This window comes from Diceros bicornis, chromosome 6 (genome assembly GCF_020826845.1).
Source record: "Diceros bicornis minor isolate mBicDic1 chromosome 6, mDicBic1.mat.cur, whole genome shotgun sequence".
Classification (NCBI taxonomy): Eukaryota; Metazoa; Chordata; class Mammalia; order Perissodactyla; family Rhinocerotidae; genus Diceros; species Diceros bicornis.
In genome coordinates this window covers 91705882-91725984 of record NC_080745.1, presented here as the reverse complement: position 1 = coordinate 91725984, position 20103 = coordinate 91705882, and the positions used below count along the sequence as shown (strand labels likewise).

The 20103-nt window shown below is 47.8% G+C and overlaps 1 protein-coding gene across 3 annotated transcripts in view; it reads right to left on the bottom strand.

The window, feature by feature from the left end:
• Window positions 1–19533, bottom strand: part of MGMT (O-6-methylguanine-DNA methyltransferase) — a 307142-nt gene extending 287609 nt beyond the window's left edge. The window contains exon 1 of one of the 3 annotated variants that reach the window (XM_058544291.1): window positions 19452–19533. The gene's annotated coding sequence lies outside the window, so the exon portion shown is untranslated. Of the gene's footprint in view, window positions 1–19273; window positions 19400–19451 lie in introns of those variants that run through there. The other 2 variants (XM_058544292.1, XM_058544293.1) reach the window with 2 other exon arrangements.
• Window positions 19534–20103: the final 570 nt, after the last annotated feature.

The window sequence follows — 20103 nt, the reverse complement described above, 5'->3', positions numbered from 1 at the left end:
GAGGGCGTCTCTCCTCCCCACCTGCTTTTTCCCATCAGGGCCTGGGTGCTGCTTACCAGAATGGGTCCACCCAGAGCCAGAGTAACACCAGGCCTGTCAACAGTCCATCAGCCCTCCAAGTGTCTCTTGCCCTGCCTGCCATTTCCCCTTTCTGCAACCTTCGGGGCCCCTGGTAATCAGACTGCAATTTCTATTCATTCTGTTTCCTTCTACTCTTATACTCACACCTTTTGGGATGACAAGAGATAAAGCCGAGGACAATCCTATATGACTTTTGAGCACTGTCTAATCACAGTTATCCTCATCTCCAAATTCCAACTTCATACACAAACCTCCAAGGAGTTTTGTGCTTTTGAAATAACTGTAGTCTGCACTTCACCTTGTATTAGTTAGCTCGGGCTGCCATAACGGAACACCACACACTGAGCGACTTAAACAACAGACATCTATTTTCTTACAGTCCTGGAGGCTGGAAAGTCCAAGATCAAGGTTCCAGCTGATTTGGTTTCTGGTGAAGACTCTCTTCCTGGCTTACAGATTGCTGCCTTTTCCCTGTGTCCTCACATGGTGGATATCTCTCTCTCTCTCCCTCCCTCTTTCTCTCTCCTTATAAGGCCACCGATCCTATTAGATTGTCCTATTAGATTAGGGCCCCACCTTATAACCTCATTTCATATGAATTACCTCCAAAAGGCTCCATCTCTGAAAACAGTCACATTGCGGGGGTTAGGGTTTCAACATTTGAATTGGGGGGGCACATTCAGTCCACACCAACCTGCGTTCGGCATCTTTCGCTGGGCTTTCCATCAAGTATAAGCCCTATGCCAGGCCATGGAAAGCTTCCAACACAGAATTCCAGCATCAAGAGAAGAAAACAATACAAGTAGTCAATTCGAGGAGGAAGTCAAACTGGCGGCGTAGGCAGACTCTGAACTCACCTCCTCCCGCGGACACAGCCAATTTACAACTACTCGTGGAAAAATTATCCCTGAGACAGAACTGAAAACTGGATAAGAGGAACTCCTGCAACAACGGACGATCCTAACTGAGGTAGAAGAGGCAGAAACTCCCTTCAGAAGAGGAAAAATGCCGCCTTCACAAGCCGCCAGTGTCACGGCCGCCCAGGAGCAGCCCACAGGTCCACAGCCTCCCTGGATGAGCGGGACCCTGAGCTGGGAGCGCCCTCGCTGGGGGCATTGTGTGGACCCAGCACAATCGAGACGAGTGGCATAATATCTGACTTTACCTGCTACTAAAACATAGGGGAGTAACCCCAGAAAAGCTGGTTCACAAAGAAATTAACACCGGCTCTTAAAGGGCCCATGCGCAAACTCACCCGTTTCAGAAAGCAACCTAAAATCACCAGAAAGAAAGGTGCACAGTGCTTTGGTGAAAAGAGACTCACCTAATAGGCCCTGTGCGCATCTCGGTGAGGGGTGAGACCTCTCCAAGGACTGGGACATTGGCGGCGGCCATTGTAGTGGCCTGGTGTGGGCGTGCTCACACAGATGCCATTGGAGTTCTCCCTGAGGCCTGCTAGCCCAGGGTCTGCCCCACCTGCTAGAGCACGGATTTAATCCAGCTCAGCCAGGGCAGGCAGCCCACCCTAGAGACGGGCCCCACCCAACAACAAGCCCTCAGGCAACTTGTGGGCCTGCATAGATTGGTGACTGGATTCTCTGCAGCCTGGCAACTGAGCCCACTTCAGTGGGGCAGGGCGTGCACAAGGAGTGGGTGGAGAGTGTGGGGCTCCCACCGTGGAGAGACTGGGTCTGCTTGGGGAGGTCGGGGCGCGCAGGACGGTGTTGACTGTGTGTGTGGACCTGTGGGCGGCAGGGCTTGTCAGCTGCAAAGACTTGTGCTTCTCAAAGACCCACATAGGGGGTTTGCCCTACCTTCCAAAGCCTGAAACAATTGGGTGCTCCCTTGCCTGAAGCCAGCCCCACCCAGCTACAATCCTCAGAGAGCTGACAAGAGACCTAAAGGCTGGAGGCTTGTAGCAATTGTAAGCTCCTGAGCCTAACAACCTGCCACGCTGGGGGCCTACTCACTTAAAAAAAAGACTGCAACACAAATGTGGTATTAGAACTTGCAGCCAACTGTGCTGGGGCTGCCCACACCTGATAAAGAGACTGAAGGGCCCACAACAACTACAAGGAGCTGAGCATTACAACAGCTGGCCAGGAGCATAACTCGGCCTCCCTGGGCGCCTACAGAGAGAGCAAACAGGCCACAACAGAAGGACATACGTAGCCCACATAGGGGTCACCCCTGGAACATTGAGAACTGAGTGAAGCACACTGCAGGCCTCCTAAGCCATCACTTACATAAGGTCACCTATCCAAGAGCAGGAGACGTAGCTGACCTACCTAATACGTAGACACAAGCACAGGGAAAGAGGCAAAATGAGGAGGCAAAGGAATACATTCCAAGTAAGGGAACAGGACAAAACCCCAGAAAAGGAACTAAGTGAAACAGAAATGAGCAACCTACCCGACAGAGAGTTCAAACAAAGAGTGTTAAGGATGCTCACTGATCTGGGGAGAAGAATAGATGAACTCAGTGAGAATGTCAACAAAGAAATGGAAGATATAAAAAAGAACCAATCAGAAATGAAGAATACAATACTGGAAATGAAAAATTCACTAGAGGGACTCAAAAGCAGAGTAGAGGATACAGAAGAACTGATCTGTGAGCTGGACGAAAGACTAGAAGAAATTACCCAAGCTGAACAGGTAAAAGAGAAAAGAATTAAAAAGAGTGAGGACCGTCTAAGGGACCTCTGGGACAACATCAAGCGCACTAACATCTGTGTTGTAGGTGTCCCGGAAGGAGAAGAGCAAGACAAAGGGGCAGAAAATCTATTTCAAGAAATAATAGATGAAAACTTCCCTAACCTCAGGAAGGAAACAGACATCCAGGTACAGGAAGCACAGAGAGCCCCAAACAAGATAAACCCAAAGAGGCCCACACCAAGACACATCATAATCAAAATATCCAGAATTAAAGATAAAGAGAGAATCCTAAAAGCCGCAAGAGAAAGTCAAATTACATACAAAGGAAACCCCATAAGGCTATCAGCTCACTTCTCAGCAGAAACCTTACAGGCTAGAAGAGAGTGGCATGATATATTTAAAGTGCTAAAAGGAAAAAACTCACAGCCAAGAATACTCTAACCAACAAGGTTGTCATTCAAAATGGAAAGAGAGATCAAAAATTTCCCAGACAAGCAAAAATTAAAGGAGTTTGTCACCAAGAAACCAGTACTATAAGAAATGTTAAAGGGACTGATTTAAGGGGAAAAGAGAAGACCACAAATAGGAAAAATTATCTATTTCCATGATAAGAAGGTAATGGATACAAATGCACAAAAAAGAGGTTAGATATGATATCAAAAACATAAAAGGAAGGAAGAGGGGAGTTAAAGAGTAGAGCTTTCAGACAAGGTCTGAAACTAAAGAGGTCAAACTAAAGAGACCATCAATTCTGTATAGAAGAAGAAAGGAACAGAGAAGGACTATTAAAACACTGAGAAAAAAAAGTTAAAAAATGGCAGTAAGTACATACTTATCAATAGCTACTTTAAACGTCAATGGACTAAATGCTCCAATTAAAAGGCATAGGGTGGTTGACTGGATAAAAAAACAAGACCCATATATATGCTGCATACAAGAGACACACTTCAGACCTAAAGACACTCACAAACTGAAAGTGAAGGGATGGAAAAAGATACTCCACGCAAATGGCAATGAAAAGAAAGCTGGGGAAGCAGTACTCATATCAGACAATATAGACTTTAAAACAAAAACTGTAAAAAGAGACAAAGAAGGGCATTACGTAATGATCAAGGGAACAATCCAACAAGAGGATATAACACTTGTAAATATCTACGCACCCAATGTAGGTGCACCTAAATATATAAAGCAATTATTAACAGACATAAAAACAGAAATAGACAGTAACACAATAATAGTAGGGGACTTTAACACTCCACTTACACCAGCAGACAGATCATCCAAACAGAAGATCAATAAGGAAACATTGGCCTTAAATGATACACTAGAACAGATGGACCTAGTAGATATATACAGAGCCTTCCATCCAAAAACCGAAGAATACACGTTCTTTTCAAATGCACATGGAACACTCTCCAGGACTGATCACATATTAGGCCACAAAACAAGTCTCCATAAATTTAAGAAGATTGAAATAATATCAAGCATCTTTTCTGATCACAATGGTATGAAACTAGAAATCAACTACAGGAAGAAAATCAGAAAAGCCACAAATACGTGGAGATTAAACAAAATGCTACTGAACAACGACTGGGTCAACGAAGAAATCAAAGAAGAAATCAAAAAATACCTGGAGACAAATGAAAATGAAAATATGCCATGCCAGAATTTATGGGATACAGCAAAAGCGGTTCTAAGAGGGAAGTTTATACCAATACAGGCCTATCTCAACAAACAAGAAAAATCTCAAATAAACAATCTAACAATGCACCTAAAGGAACTGGAAAAAGAAGAACAAACAAAGCTCAAAATCAGTAGAAGAAGGGAAATAATAAAAATCAGAGCAGAAATAAATGAAACAGAGACCCAAAAAACAATAGAAAAAATTAATAAAACCAAGAGCTGGTTCTTTGAAAAGATCAACAAATTGACAAACCTTTAGCTAGACTCACCAAGAAAAAAAGACAGAAGGCACAAATAAGTAAAATCAGAAATGAAAGAGGAGAAATTACAACAGACACCTCAGAAATACAAAAGATTATAAGAGAATACTATGAAAAGCTATATGCCAACCAATTCGACAATCTGGAAGAAATGGATAAATTCTTAGAATCATTCAACCTTCCAAAACTGGATCAAGAAGAAGTAGAGAATTTGAATAGACCAATCACCAGTAAGGAGATCAAAACAGTAATCAAAACCTCCCCAAAAATAAAAGTCCAGGATCAGACGGCTTCCCTGGTGAATTCTACCAAACATTCAAAGAAGACTTAATACCTATCCTTCTCAAACTCTTCCAAAAAATTGAGGAGGGGGGGAAGCTCCCTAACTCATTCTACGAAGCTGACATTACCCTGATACCAAAACCAGACAAGGACAACACAAAAAAAGAAAATTACAGGCCAATATCACTGATGAACATCGATGCAAAAATCCTCAACAAAATACTAGCAAATCGCATACAACAATACGTTAAAAAGATTATACACCATGATCAAGTGGGATTTATTCCAGTTATGAAAGGATGGTTTAACATTCGCAAATCAATGTGATACACCACATTAATAAAATGAAGAATAAAAATCACATGATCATCTCAATAGATGCAGAGAAGTATTTGACAAGATATAGCATCCATTTATGATAAAAACTCTGAATAAAATGGGTATAGAAGGAAAGTACCTCAACATAACAAAGACCATATATGAGAAACCCATAGCTAATATCATCCTCAATGGTGAAAAACTGAAAGCTCTCCCTCTAAGAACAGGAACCAGACAAGGATGCCCACTGCCACCATTCCTATTTAACATAGTACTGGAAGTCCTAGCCAGAGCAATCAGGCAGAGAAAGAAATAAAAGGGATCCAAATTGGAAAGGAAGAAGTGAAACTGTCACTATTTGCAGATGACATGACTTTATATACAGAAAACCCTAAAGAATCCACCAGAAAACTTTTAGAAGTAATAAACGAATATGGTAAAGTTGCAGGATACAAAATCAACGTCCAAAAATCAGTTGCATTTCTATACACTAACAACGAAGTAGCAGAAAGAGAAATTAAGAATACCATCCCATTTACAATTGCAACAAAAAGAATAAAATACCTAGGAATAAACTTAACCAAAGAGGTGAAAGAGCTGTACACGGAAAACTATAAAACATTGCTGAAAGAAATTGAAGACGACACAAAGAAATGGAAAGATATTCCGTGCTCTTGGATTGGAAGAATTAACATAGTTAAGATGTCCATACTTCCTAAAGCCATCTATAGATTCAATGCAATCCCTATCAAAGTTCCAACAACATTTTTCACAGAAATAGAACAAAGAATCCTAAAATTTATATGGAACAACAAAAGACCCCGAATAGCTAAAGGAATCCTGAGAAAAAAGAACAAAGCTGGAGGTATCACACTCCCTGATTTCAAAATATACTACAAAGCTATAGTAACCAAAACAGCATGGTACTGGCACAAAAACAGATACACAGATCAATGGAATAGAATCAAAAGCCCAGAAATAAACCCACACATCTACGGACAGCTAATCTTTGACAAAGGAACCAAGAACATACAATGGGGAAAAGAAAGTCTCTTCAACAAATGGTGTTGGGAAAACTGGATGGCCACATGCAAAAAAATGAAAGTAGACCCTTACCTTACACCATACACAAAAATTAACTCCAAATGGATTAAAGACTTGAATGTAAGACCTGAAACTATGAAACTTCTAGAAGAAAACATAGGCAGTACGCTCTTCGACATCGGTCTTAGCAACATATTTTCAAGCACCATGTCTGACCGGGCAAGAGAAACAACAGAAAAAATAAACAAATGGGACTACATCAAACTAAAAAGCTTCTGCACAGCAAAGGAAACCAACAACAAAACGAAAAGACAACCTAACAATTGGGAGAAGATATTTGCAAACCATACATCTGATAAGGGCTTAATCTCCAAAATATATAAAGAACTCATGCATCTCAACAACAAAAAAACTTAGAACCCAATTAAAAAATGGGCAAAAGACCTGAACAGACATTTCTCCAAAGAAGATATACAGATAGCCAACAGACACATGAAAAGATGTTCAAAATCATTAACTATCAGGGAAATGCAAATCAAAACTATGATGAGATATCACCTCACGCCCGTCAGAATGGCTATAATTAGGGGCCGGCCCCGTGGCTTAGCAGTTAAATGCGTGCGCTCTGCTGCTGGCGGCCCGGGTTCGGATCCTGGGCGTGCACTAACACACATGGCTTCTCTGGCCATGCTGAGGCCGCATCCCACATAGAGCAACTAGAAGAATGTGCAGCTATGACATACAACTATCTACTGGGGCTTTGGGGGGAAAAAAATAAATAAAATCTTTAAAAAAAAAAAAAAAGAATGGCTATAATTAACAAGACAGGAAACAACATGTGTTGGAGAGGATGTGGAGAGAAGGGAACTCTCATACACTGCTGGTGGGAGTGTAAACTGGTGCAGCCACTATGGAAAACAGTGTGGAGATTCCTCAAAAAATCAAGGATAGAACTACCGTATGATCCAGCTATTCCACTGCTGGGTATTTATCTAAAGAACTTGAAAACATCAATGCATAAACATACATGCACCCCTGTGTTCATTGCAGCATTATTCACAGTAGCCAAGACTTGGAAGCAACCTAAGTGCCCATCAAAGGACGAATGGATAAAGAAGATGTGGTATGTGTGCAACACTACTACAATGCAATACTACTCAGCCATAAGAAACCATGAAATCCAGCCATCCGTGACAACATGGATGGACGTTGAGGGTATTATGCAAAGTGAAATAAGTCAGAGGGAGAAGGTCAAATACCGTATGATTTCCTTCCTTAGGCAGTAGATAATAACAACAATAAACAAACACATAGAGACAGAGATTGGATTGGTGGTTACCAGAGGGGAAGGGGGGAGGGAGGAGGGCGAAAGGGTCGGTACATGTGTGTGGTGATGGGTTGTAATCAGTATTTGGGTGGTGAACATGATGTAATCTATGCAGAAATAGAAGTATAATGATGTACACCTGAAATTTATACAATGTTATAAACCAATGTTACTGCAATAAACAAAAAATTGAAAAAAAAAAAAAAACAATACAAGTAAAGCAGGAACCTGAGTGTTAAGTGTGATAGGACCAAGGGGAGGAGATATTATGGGGGCTGCAGAGGCTTCTGGAAGCGCTGACACACGGGAAGGATTCAGAGACCAGGAGCAGAGAGCCTCTGTGTTTGGGCTGGGTCAGAAGAGGCTCCCTAGGTGAGAGCAGAGGCGGGCTCTGGGAAGAGGGGGATGGGGCCTCCTACTCATTCACTCATAGAACAAAGCACTGAGGCACAGGCTTCTAGAGAAGGTGCCAGAATGGATGTGGAGGGCCACTGGGCTGAAAGTGGTGTCAAGATGAGTCTCACAGGCTCATTTCATTTGGGACCTGGACGGAAAAGAGGGGAAAGAGGAGCACTTCTAGACCGCCGCCTCCAACAGGAGGAAAAGCAGCCAAGTGGTTGACTCTCTCCCTGTCTCTGTGCCTGAATGCCAAGCTGACACCGTCTGGGGCCTTGCTAAGCAGTTCCCTGTGGGCCCCGTGGGTTAGGCATTCCCAGGAAGCTTCCCCGGCACCCTCAGGGTTAGAAGCAGGGAGGCCCTGCAGGGCATGCGAGGCAAAAGCAACTGAGGTCGCTGGGCTGGAGCACGGCAGCTTCTTCACCGGCGGTGAGGGCTGTAGAGGTGAAAATTCTCATCCCCTAAATGCAGAGCCCACGTGCACTGTGTCCAACACCCCAGAGGCAGCCTCAGGTCTGATAGCTGGATGGAGGTGGCCTGGCCAACGCAGAGGATGTGCCAATTCTTAGCCGGTTTCCAAAAGGTGACCTCCAGACAGGTAAACCCTGGGCGGCCTGGAGCCCGTGTCCTGCTGTTCCTGAGTCCTGCCGTATACGGTGCGGGGTCACAGTGAGTGCCCAACAATCGAATCAGACCAGGGACATGCGCAGCGTGAGCTGATTCTCCACAAGTCACTGGGAGCTTCTACATGAACCCCAGGGCACGACTGAAGCACATCAAATGGCTGCTTTCAACACGAACACTGCTGGAAACACTTATTTCTGGCTAATACAAAAGAATATTTACCTAACCCTTCCAAGATTCCATCCTGCCCTAACTGTCATGATCCTCAATGGGAGGAGTAACAGCACCCCAGGCCAGAAGGTCTCTTAGCAAGAAACCTCAACATCTAGAAGAGAAAAGTCACCAAGGAGATCAGGACCAAAACCTTCAGAGGCTTTTCTGGAGTGACAAATAGCCCAGAGAATGCCATGAGCACAGTAATGGGATCTCAGACTACAGAGAAATAACAAAGGCTCTGGGAAATGTCCTAATTACACTCATGGAAAAATAAACAAACTTAAAAAAAAGAAAAAGCTAAGAAGTCTTTAAAATCCATACTTCTGTAAGAAAAAAAAAAAAAAGAAAACTAAACTATTGGTAATGACTCAAGGCCCAAGTAGATTGAAGCTGGCAGTCACCGCGAGGACGTCTCGGAGGACCCAGGAATGAGAGCGTCTGAGGCGACCAACCGCTCCAGATTGCCCGAGACCCTCTCCGTGTTGCCCCTGAAAATCCTCCATCCTGGGAAACTCTTGGTCACCCGCAACAGACAGAACGCAGAGCTCTCAAGTGCCTGTCCTCCCGGTGGGCAGAAGACGACCACAACGGGGGTCGACTGTGGCCAAATGGAGGGATAATGTTGAATTTTAATATATTTACTTAATTTAAGAACCTGCATATTTGTTCCAAATAGTTTTTGCAACAAATTTCAAAAGTAACCTCATCACAGCAGCCTCCCTATGTTGACCCATTGGGGACTCCATCCTGGTGGGCTGGCTCCCTTCCCACCAGCACCTGCTCTGGAGGCTGGCTCGGCCCAGAGACTGATGGTCTGGAGCGGGTGCGGGAACGTGGTAATCAGCAAACACATCGGCACAACTCACCGCATCCATCTGACTGGACAGCTTAATCTGATGATAACACAATGGTGACAGAAACAAATTTTTCTGCACAATAAAGAATAGCACACATGGGCTTTTCCTGGGATAGCTGGCTAAATTCAGTAACTTTTGAAAATACATCATTTCTTTTCTTTGCCCATTATTCTAAGAACTTACACTCGAGTGCGGAAAGCCTTACTAATAAGAGCCACTGCGAACACTGAGCACAATTCCGATTACGCGCGGTCCTCAGGCCCTGGTCCACTTTCTCATTTGATTCCCTGTCATCTCACATGTGCAGGGCCCGTCACTGTTGTCATTAACTAGATGAAAAGTTCAGGACGCAGACTTGGAAGCGCCATTTCTCTTTTTTGTTTTTTTTGTGAGGAAGATCAGCCCTGAGCTAACATCCGTGCTAATCCTCCTCTTTTTGCTGAGGAAGAGCAGACCTGAGCTAACATCTATTGCCAATCCTCCTCCTTTTTTCCCCCAAAGCCCCAGTAGATAGTTGTATGTCATAGTGGCACATCCTTCTAGTTGCTGTATGTGGGACGCGGTCTCAGCATGGCCGGAGAAGCGGTGCGTCAGCGCGCGCCCAGGATCCGAACCCAGGCCGCCAGTAGTGGAGCGTGCGCACTTACCGGCTAAGCCAGGGGGCCACCCCAGAAGCGCCATATCTAAGGATGTGGCCACATTCTGGCTTTGACCACTACTGGAGCGTGCTAAGGCCTGCAGAGCCCATGGCATAGATGCGCCTCATCCTTGATTCCCCCAGGAGCCACTGGTGCTTTTCCATCTGTCCTTCCAACCTGCCAGCCTGTGACCATCCAGAACCCACACGAGGGTCATTCCTCCCCAGGGAACACTCTGCCCCAAACCTGCCTTCACGTGGCGCCCGCCGCCCCTCCCTCAGCGTCCCTCCGCTCCTCCCTCAGCGTCCCTCCGCTCCTCCCTCAGCGTCCCTCCGCTCCTCCCTCAGCGTCCCTCAGACGGCGCCCCCGCTCCTCCCTCAGTGTCCCTCCACTCCTCCCTCAGTGTCCCTCCGCTCCTCCCTCAACGTCCCTCGCACAGCACCTGCCGCTCCTCCCTCGGGTCCCTCCACTCCTCGCTCAGCGTCCCTCCACTCCTCCCTCGGGTCCCTCCACTCCTCCCTCAGCGTCCCTCGCACAGCACCCGCCGCTCCTCCCTCAGGTCCCTCCGCTCCTCCCTCAGCGTCCCTCGCACAGCACCCGCCGCTCCTCCCTCAGGTCCCTCCGCTCCTCCCTCAGGTCCCTCCACTCCTCCCTCAGTGTCCCTCGCACAGCACCCGCTACTCCTCCCTCAGGTCCCTCCGCTCCTCCCCCAGGTCCCTCCACTCCTCCCTCAGGTCCCTCCACTCTTCCCTCAGCGTCCCTCGCACAGCACCCGCTGCTCCTCCCTCAGGTCCCTCCACTCCTCCCTCAGGTCCCTCCACTCCTCCCTCAGCGTTCCTCCGCTCCTCCCTCAGCCTCCCTCCACTCCTCCCTCAGCGTCCCTCCACTCCTCCCTCAGCGTCCCTCCACTCCTCCCTCAGCCTCCCTCCACTCCTCCCTCAGCGTCCCTCCCACAGCACCTGCCGCTCCTCCCTCAGGTCCCTCCGCTCCTCCCTCATGACCCCCTGGATGGCGCCCGCTGCTCCTCCCTCAGCGTCTCTCCACTCCTCCCTCAGCGTCCCTCTGCTCCTCCCTCAGTGTCCCTACACTCCTCCCTCAGGTCCCTCCACTCCTCCCTCAGCGTCCCCCTGGACGGAGCGTGCCGTTCCTCCCTCAGCGTCCTTCTGGACAGCACCCACAGGCCCTAAAACATGGATGGGTGCTAGACAGGCACGTCTCCCCGCTGCGGTGGGAGCCCCCTCCCCGTCACCATTCTAAGCGGGAGGCCCAGAAGCAAGTCAGATTCAGGGGGCCCTGGGTGACTCTCTGCTGACCAATGGCCACCGTGGGTGCTCAGACAAGAAGACACTCTGAGGACACTGGCCAGTCCAAACATTTTGTGGTCTCTATCAAAGGAGACTAAGCACACGCTTTATTTTTAATTCGCATTCTGATGTGACTGTACACCCAAAACTTGACAGTTTTATTTTAAAGATTCTACTACCACTTGCTGGAAAGTACAGGTTACCCCCCACAGAGAGAGGCTGGGGATGGGGAGCGCCTGTTAATGAGCCTCACGCCTCCCTGCTGACATTTCTGCCCGAATGAACAGTCACAATAAGGCAATCTCCCTGCTTCAGAACCCAAATGCCACGCAAGGCAGAAAGGGGTTATTTACCCTTCCAAAGCCAGACATTTCTCTGACTTCCCTGAGGATTGTTTTTATGTGAATAAAAAGTATATATACCAAACAGTTTTTCCTTTACACAGTAAGAAAAATGCTTCTAAACTTAGTCATCTTCCATAGCTGCATTCTCCTCTCACTCGCACACTCTCCATGTGAAAGGCCTGCAGGACTGACCCCGGCAGCATCGCAGAGACTGTCCCCTCACTGCACTTGACACACTGCGTGTGACAGTATTTTCCCATGTGTGACTGCTCACACCTCAGAGACCGCCTGCTGTCACCAACCCTTCTCTCCTCCTTCCTTCCTCTTCTCTCCCACCTAGTCCACACATCAGCTGAAGGAGTTTCTATCAGAAGCACTCATGACTCAGGGTCCCCACTCACAAAGCTCCAAAACGCCACCAGCTCAGAGAGAAAAGCCCCCTTCCTTAGTCCAGCATTTGGGGTCTCCAGGCCTAGCCACGCCCTAACTTTCAGGCGTCCTTCCTGGGTCCATAACCCACCTCTACTCCAACTGAACTGCTGACAGGTCCCCAACCGCATCCTCGAGGCCCCGTTCCCAACGCTCTGCCCAGAACACCCCGCCCCTCAGGCCACCTGGAGAAACACCAGCCTCTGTACAAATGCTTCACCCACCCTTACCACTGCAGCCGGACCAGGTCCCTGGCCCGCAGGGCCCGCAGGGACATAGTAAGGAGTGTGGCTGAGGTCCCAGAACATGGCCTGCACTCGGGATGCTCCCCCTCCTTCCTCTGGTACCCACCCCACTGGTCCCACCACTCTCAGACGAGGCATGGGGTATACAGGAACACCTTCAATAAATGCAGTGCGTACACAGGTATAGTCTCACTGTCACCACATCCTCACTGCGTTCAGCCCTCTACTAGAGTGGTTTGTATACTAGGAGGGGTCAGGAGCACCTTCAAGCAGGGATGGACTCGGTGTACTGGTTTTCCCATGATGCCAAGGATAATGCTGGGCCACACTGGTGCTCACATAATGTAACTGAACACACAGGTAGGTATTTATGCCACATCTTGCCCCCAAAAGGACTTCCAACAGTTTCTCTGCTTCACCACTGCAAAGGCAGCACGGCACAGTGAGTAGTGAAGAGCCTGCGCTAGGTCACAATAAACCTGAGCTCAAAACAGAACTCTACTCCCATCCCTGGGTGCCTTGTGCAAGTCACTCAAACTCTGCCAGAGCCAGCTTCCTCACGTGCAAAACAAAGATGCTTACAGTGCCAACATCAGTGGTGACAATGAGGATGTGATACGTCAGGCTACGTAAAGCAACCAGCACAGTAAGCCTTCAATAAACGTTATCATCAGCAATATCATTATCACACTGACCAGGATCTTCTGGAATTTGAGCAACTCTCCCAGGCTCAACCGTGATATGAGGGTAAAGAGACATCTAAAAATAAGGCCCAGTTCCAAACACACATAAATTATTGTAGATTTTCTATTTTTGACAAAGCTTACCTAATGGACCATGTTACCCCTCACTACTGCTACAAGCAGTCACACAGGGGAAAACATTGTTACATGCTGGTGTCACTGCTGGTTCCTGGCCACTGCCATAGTGTCAGATTCTATGTCTGGTCCTTCGGGAAGTCCTTTCAATTTAACAGAGGATTAATATCAAGCCTCCCAGAGGCAGTGACTCAGGCTGCTAGAGACTGGCAGTGCCCACTGGGAACACACACGCTAAGCCTACTTGCCTGCTCTAGGCCCACAGGGCACAAGCTCGCCATGGACATGAACACTCAGAACACTGCCACCCGGGCGGGAAGCACCTTGAAGGCAGCCAGTTCAGCAGCTCTCAATACTGTCCACTGTAAAAAAAAAAAACAGAGAAACAGGCAGCAGAGTAAATCACCTCCTTAGAGACAAAAGACCGTTTAGAAACCTAGCAGTCAGCACTGAGCGTCATCACGCTCCAGACCAAACAAAGGTCCATGAGCATATGGAATCACAGACACATGAGAGGTGGGTGCTACAGCCAAGGCCCCACCTCTAGTCCTGCCTCTACTAAAAACAGTTTTATGACTGAGCTAACACACGTCAACTATTATGACTGTTCAGGGCTCACATGTGCCAGGCCTGGTAAGATCCCCAAATGTGATTTCTCCCAACTGCCCACAACAGCCTTGTGAATGGTAGTGTCATTTTCCGTTTTTGGAGAAATCAGCTCAGAAAAGTTAAGTTACTTTACGCAAGGTCATAGACAGTAACTAGTGAAGCCAGGTCCAAATTGAAGCAATCTTGTTCCCAGGGACTGCACTCTTAACCCTGTGTATACCACCCCAAATGATGGCTTGGGTTATGTGTAAATCTGTAAAACAAGGATGCTGATTGGACTGAGGGAAAACTAGAATGCTGACTGGACTGGAGAGAAACAAGGATGCTGATTGGACTAGAGGGAAACAAGGATGCTGATCAGACAGGAGGAAAACAAGGATGCTGATTGGACTGGAGGGAAACAAGGATGCTGACTGGACTAGAGAGAAACAAGGATGCTGATTGGACTGGAGGGAGACAAGGATGTTGACTGGATGGGAGAGAAAATAAGGATGCTAACTGGACTAGAGGGAAACAAAGAGTCTGGTTTGTTCCTCACCTTTTTTCCAGTCTCATCCTTCTGTGAGACTGTAATTCCAAATTAAGATTTCTATCCAGGCAGTGCTTCATACTTCACAAAATACTCATTTATTATTTCATGTGCTTACACTCATCCAGGTAGACAGAATATGTGTGATCATCACCATCTGACAGATGAGGAGGCAGCTGTGGGGTTAACAGTTGCCCAGTCACCCAGCTAGTAAACGCCATCACCAGAATCCCTCCCATTGTTCTCCCCTACACCACTCTGGCACTTTCTAAATAAAAACTTGATTCAGTTCCACAAAAATGTATTTGGTTGCGTATTTGAAAGTTAACTCTCACCTGAGACCATGAAAATGCTTCTACCCAGAGGGGAGAAAAGCAATATCAGCCCTTCAAAAGGAAAGATAGGAGTGAAATATAATATGGCTGTCCATGCTTAACATTTGTTTGTAAACTAATGCCAAAGTTTTAGTAACATCTGCATCTTTTGTTATAACCACAAGACCGAAAACTGTAATGCTATGATAACATGTTGGGTTTGCAATTTGAAGAGATTCAGATGTCTCTGAGGAGTTACAAAACCATACACAGATCCATTCTCACAGGCAACTTAGAACGGTGCTGGCTGCGAATGGATCCATCTGGAATGGGAGCTCGGGAGTCTGTCTGGGCTGGAAGGCACTACTTCTCCGCCAATCCTAAAGACTTCCATAGAGATGCTCAAACACTGGGGTCCTCCAGAATCCCCTGAGGAGCTTGGAAAGACACAGGTCCCCAGGTTCTGATCCAGTAGGTCTGGCAAGGGGCCCTGTAATCTGCCTTTTTAACCAGTAACCTCGGTAATTCTGACACTAGCAGGGCTCAGACCACCTTTTGAGAAATGCTGTTCCACCACTGCTCATGAATATTCCGCTTCAAGGGGAGTGACAGGTCCTGCATTCCAGTGGTGGCTCTTACTAATGACACCAACCAGAAGCTCAAAATCTGAAAGGGACACCTTGGCCCCTACTTTCAGTCCTTTTGACTGGGGAGTAAGAGGTAGCTAAAAGTTTAAAAACAAATGAACTAAAAGTTTATAACAGTTACTTATTAAATTTCAAATTTAAATGTCCCAGCCTATATTTTGCCCTGAGATTCAATTTCCTCTCTTCACCCTTCTAGATACCTCTGAATACCCAGTGCTGGAATTGCCCAATCTGTCAATAAGGTAAGAGTTTTCTAAACTACTATCCATATGACTCAATTTGTCAGTAAGAACTGCCACCAGCGCTGTGCTTGCAGAAAAATGTCCATAAATGCATTACTGCGACTGGCAGATCGATGTCTATAATAAAAACAAACAGATTTAACAAGCGCCTGCTTTTACGAGTCATGCCATTGGTGGGCTGCACATTCAGTTTCACCCCCAGACTTCTGGGAACGGGCAATAGAGCTTGGCTTGGATACTCTGCTGACTTCACAAGTGTTATGGGTAGGAAATTATTCTAACAAGAAAATTTTCCAAGTAGTAGGGTGAACATACTAGGCATTTACAGCTCTCTCACAATTCCTTTCATGGTTACACACATACACACAACAAATTCAACAACCAGGAGAAACTCAAAAACCATGTTTTTGTAGAATTTTTAACTAGTTTTACCACAGCTATATCACAGGCCAAATTTGTTACCTCCAAGTGGGAGGAAGGGACATGAGGCCGGCCTGCCTCCCTGGACACCCCCTACTCTTCCGCTAAGCCTGAAGACAACGGTATCAAGGACAAGCTCGACATTCAACACGTGGCCAAGGATGTCACTGCTGTGTCAGTGGCCCCTGGGGCAGTCTATTTACTGAGTTACTTAGCTGGGACAGACATCAGCGGGGGGTGACTGTCACAGACTGGTTTAACCACCAGGGGTTCCAAGCTCTTTGGCAAGACACTATCTGTGACCAATTTACATGTGAGCTACATCAGCCAAAACCACTCTGATTCCTTCAAGGGTTACAAAAGGTCACAAAAACGATTTATTCCTCTTCTTAGACAATTCATTTTAACAGCTACATAAAAGAGTAAATCATTCACTATACTCCATATATTAATGATACGGTTTTCCCCAAAGCCTGTAGCCCTCCCATATAAGCTCTTTACTAATTTTTTTTAAGTCAAAAGAAAACTAGACTATTTCTTTCCACTGACCAGCAGATAGGCAGCAGTTACCCAAATGCCACAAGAACACACATCTTGCAGCATTTTGTCTACAACACCAGATCCCAAACTTTCATCTACCTATGCCCAAGACAGGCCTCCAAAGCTAATAGAACGGGAAAACTGATCATGTCAACCAAGGGGAAACTAGCCCTCCTGCACAGCTCAAACCTCCCTCCCCACCCAGATAAACCACACACTTTCAAACCAAGAACGGGGCATTGGGTTGGTTCATGTATCATGAGCGTATATGAAAGGATGGTATGGAACCCACTCTCACCCAATAGTAATGTTATAGTTTACCTGTCTCTGATTTTTAAATCTTCAGGTTTTGTTTAAATAATATTCTGTGATAAGACCCAAGCTCTTTCAGAAAGTACCTGTATCAGAGGCTACCCATCCCAGGAAACAGAGGGTCAGGGAGGACAGAGACAGCAGCCAAATGAGCCCAGGGCCTTTCAGAGACCGGGAGCCAACATCCATACCTGGAGTCCCCAGAGACACAAGAGGATGTCAGAACCCTCAGGGAAAGTGGATCTAGAAGAGGAACTTTACGTTGGGGTAAGGGGCTTAGGCCGGGTCGGAGCGAGGTGTGAAAACAAATCTGACAATGCTAACAGATGACCACAGGTAAAGAGGATTCAGAAAATACTGTTTTGCTTCCATTTTTTCCTACAAGGAGAATATATTATAAACTGAAAAGGGCACTGATGCCCAAAAAAGGGAGTTGGAATGAAACAGTCGTCTGGTTTGAATCACTGGCTTCTAAACGTCCTCTGCAAAATGAGAAAAATAAAGACAATTTACTAAGTTTATTAAAAAATACTGAGAAGAGTAAACTGTCTTGGGTTCCTGAGAAAGGAAGAGACTGGAGCAGAAACCCCGAGGAAATGCCAGGGAAGTCATGGTCTTCCTCAGGCCTCCCTTCCCCTCCATCCCTGTGTGAGGGACAGACAAGGCCCCGATTGAGACAGCTGTGAAGGAACCCGTGGGGACAGAAGGCCTGAGTGGAAGAAAAGGCCCAGGTGAGGCTCAACTGATACCAAGCAAGACCAAAAGAGAGAGGAAAAGAATGGTCCAAGAATCTTAACAGCTGAACAACAGTGAGATGTTAACCAGTGTGTCTGTGCCTAGTGCTTTATTTCTTTAAAACTTGCTCTCCAACAGTGAAGCCTTTTTAAAGCAGTGTCTAATAAGATTAGTTAAATCTAGCTCTTGTGATACAGCTTTGTTTTAATGAAAAGAATATTCATAGAAAACTACCTTAGTAGAGCTCTATACTTGAGGCCTGGTTCATCATGCAGCCCCAGACTGTAACAGACACCCCTCTACTATTCAAATTCTAATTCCAGACAAGAACCCAAGAGAAATGAAACACGTGCCAGGGCAAGGCCAGCCCCCTTTGCTAGTTGCAGACTCTGGACCTTGGCAAGTGTGGACTTGGTGTGAATGGCCTTAAGGATAAGGGTCTGAGTTAACATAATATTGACTACCAGCTGGGGGGTGGGTGGAGGTGGGGGAGTGGAGAGGGGGCTCTGACACCGTTTCCTGAAAATTGGTTTACCACCATAATGTGCGAAGCTTTCTTTTTTTGTGTCTTTTTCACCTTCCTGAGCAGACTCCACGGAGGGACTCATGAAAACCACAAAACCATCTCCTAATCATCTGGGGAGATGACTAGGAAGGCCCAACTGAGATATTCTACAGGTTCATATTTAAAGAATCAGGGCACTTCTCAGCTCTTTATGTTCAACAGCTCCATGGCCTGACAACAGCTGTGGGGACCCCTCTCTGGACCTCATCTGATGACTGTCCACCCAACCAAGCAAAAGCTGTGCTCACAAATACAAAATGGGCTTCCAGGACAGAAAGCCGGCTACTGAGCTGAGGTGTTGAGAGGGAAATCCATTGGAGATTTCAGGACATGATGAACCAGGGAGAGAGGAACAGCAAGTAGTTAGAACTGCTCTGGGTACTCCACCGACTGGGGAACTACGGTGCCGGTGCAAACGGTCTCAAACTCCACCTGTTTAAGTGTTTACGGATGCAATCTGGGCATAAAGGGCACAAACACAGCCATGATAATGAGGACCCCAGAACCTGGCCCTCCTCTCGCTGTCTCAAACAAGAAGGAAATGTGGAATTCTGCACAAGGAGTATGCTAAGGGTTTGCGCAAGGAAGGGCCAGAGTAGTGGCTTCTGGAAGCTTCCTGGAAAAGAAGGCAGAGAGGCGGCCCCCTTGCTGGTGGTCAGCAGTGCAAGGCAGCAGGTGGGCAGGGAAAGCGTCGAAGGTGTCAGCCAACTGGAGGTGTTAAGAGGGTGGCGACAACCCCCAAGCCAGGCCACTGTCACGGCAGAGGAACTTGGTCCAAGATCCCCAAGCCCAGGGGGTTGGCTGGCACACGTGGGCACACCTGGGCACATGTAGGCATACCTGGGCACACCTGGGGCCCGTGTGAGGTGGGTGGGGATCAGGGAGGCACCTCACCCCGACGGCGAGAGAAGGGCGCCAGAGGACCACTCGGGGCAGACTGCCCCACGGGCCGCAGATGCCCGTTCTCCCCAGGAAGAGCTCCGAACTCTGGCGGGAGGGACGCAACCCAGACACTCACCGCGTCGCCCAAGGCGCAGACCGCTAGCAGCTGCGAGCGCAGGGACGCAACGCGCTGGGGGAACGCGAGATGCCCGGGCACGTCCGGGGCGCGGGGGGCGGGGCCGGGGCGCGCGGGAAGCGGGGCCGCGACGTGCGGGGGCGGGGCCGAGGGCTGGGGGCGGGACCGTGGGCTGGGGGAGGGGCCTAGACTTAGGAGTAGCGGGGCCGGAGAGCCGGGGCGGGGCCCAGAGTGGGGCGGGGCCTGGATGTGACGGAAGCGCGGCCGAGGCGCGCGGAGCCGAGGGGCACGGGGGCGGGACTCAGAATGGGGCGGGGCTTGGGCGGGCAGGAAGCGGTACCGAGACGCGGAGGCGGGGCCTAGGGTGCAGCGGGGGCGGGGCCGAGCTCGGGCGCCCTCTCCCCGCCCGCGAGCGCTCGCCGGGGCGGAGCATGCCCAGTGCGGCGGCGCCGGGGCGACCTTGCTCTGCGCAGCCTCGTTGGCTGTCCCGCGCCTCCAGGCGGGGGTGTCTCTGCACTGCTGACCCCCTGGCTGGGTCCTCACCGTCCTGGCCCCTCACCGTCCTGGCCCCGCGTTGCTGGCTCTGCAGGCCCTTCCGGCCGCGCCCTCCCTGCCTCCGCCTCTCGGTCTTCGTGCCTCAGTTTACCAGATG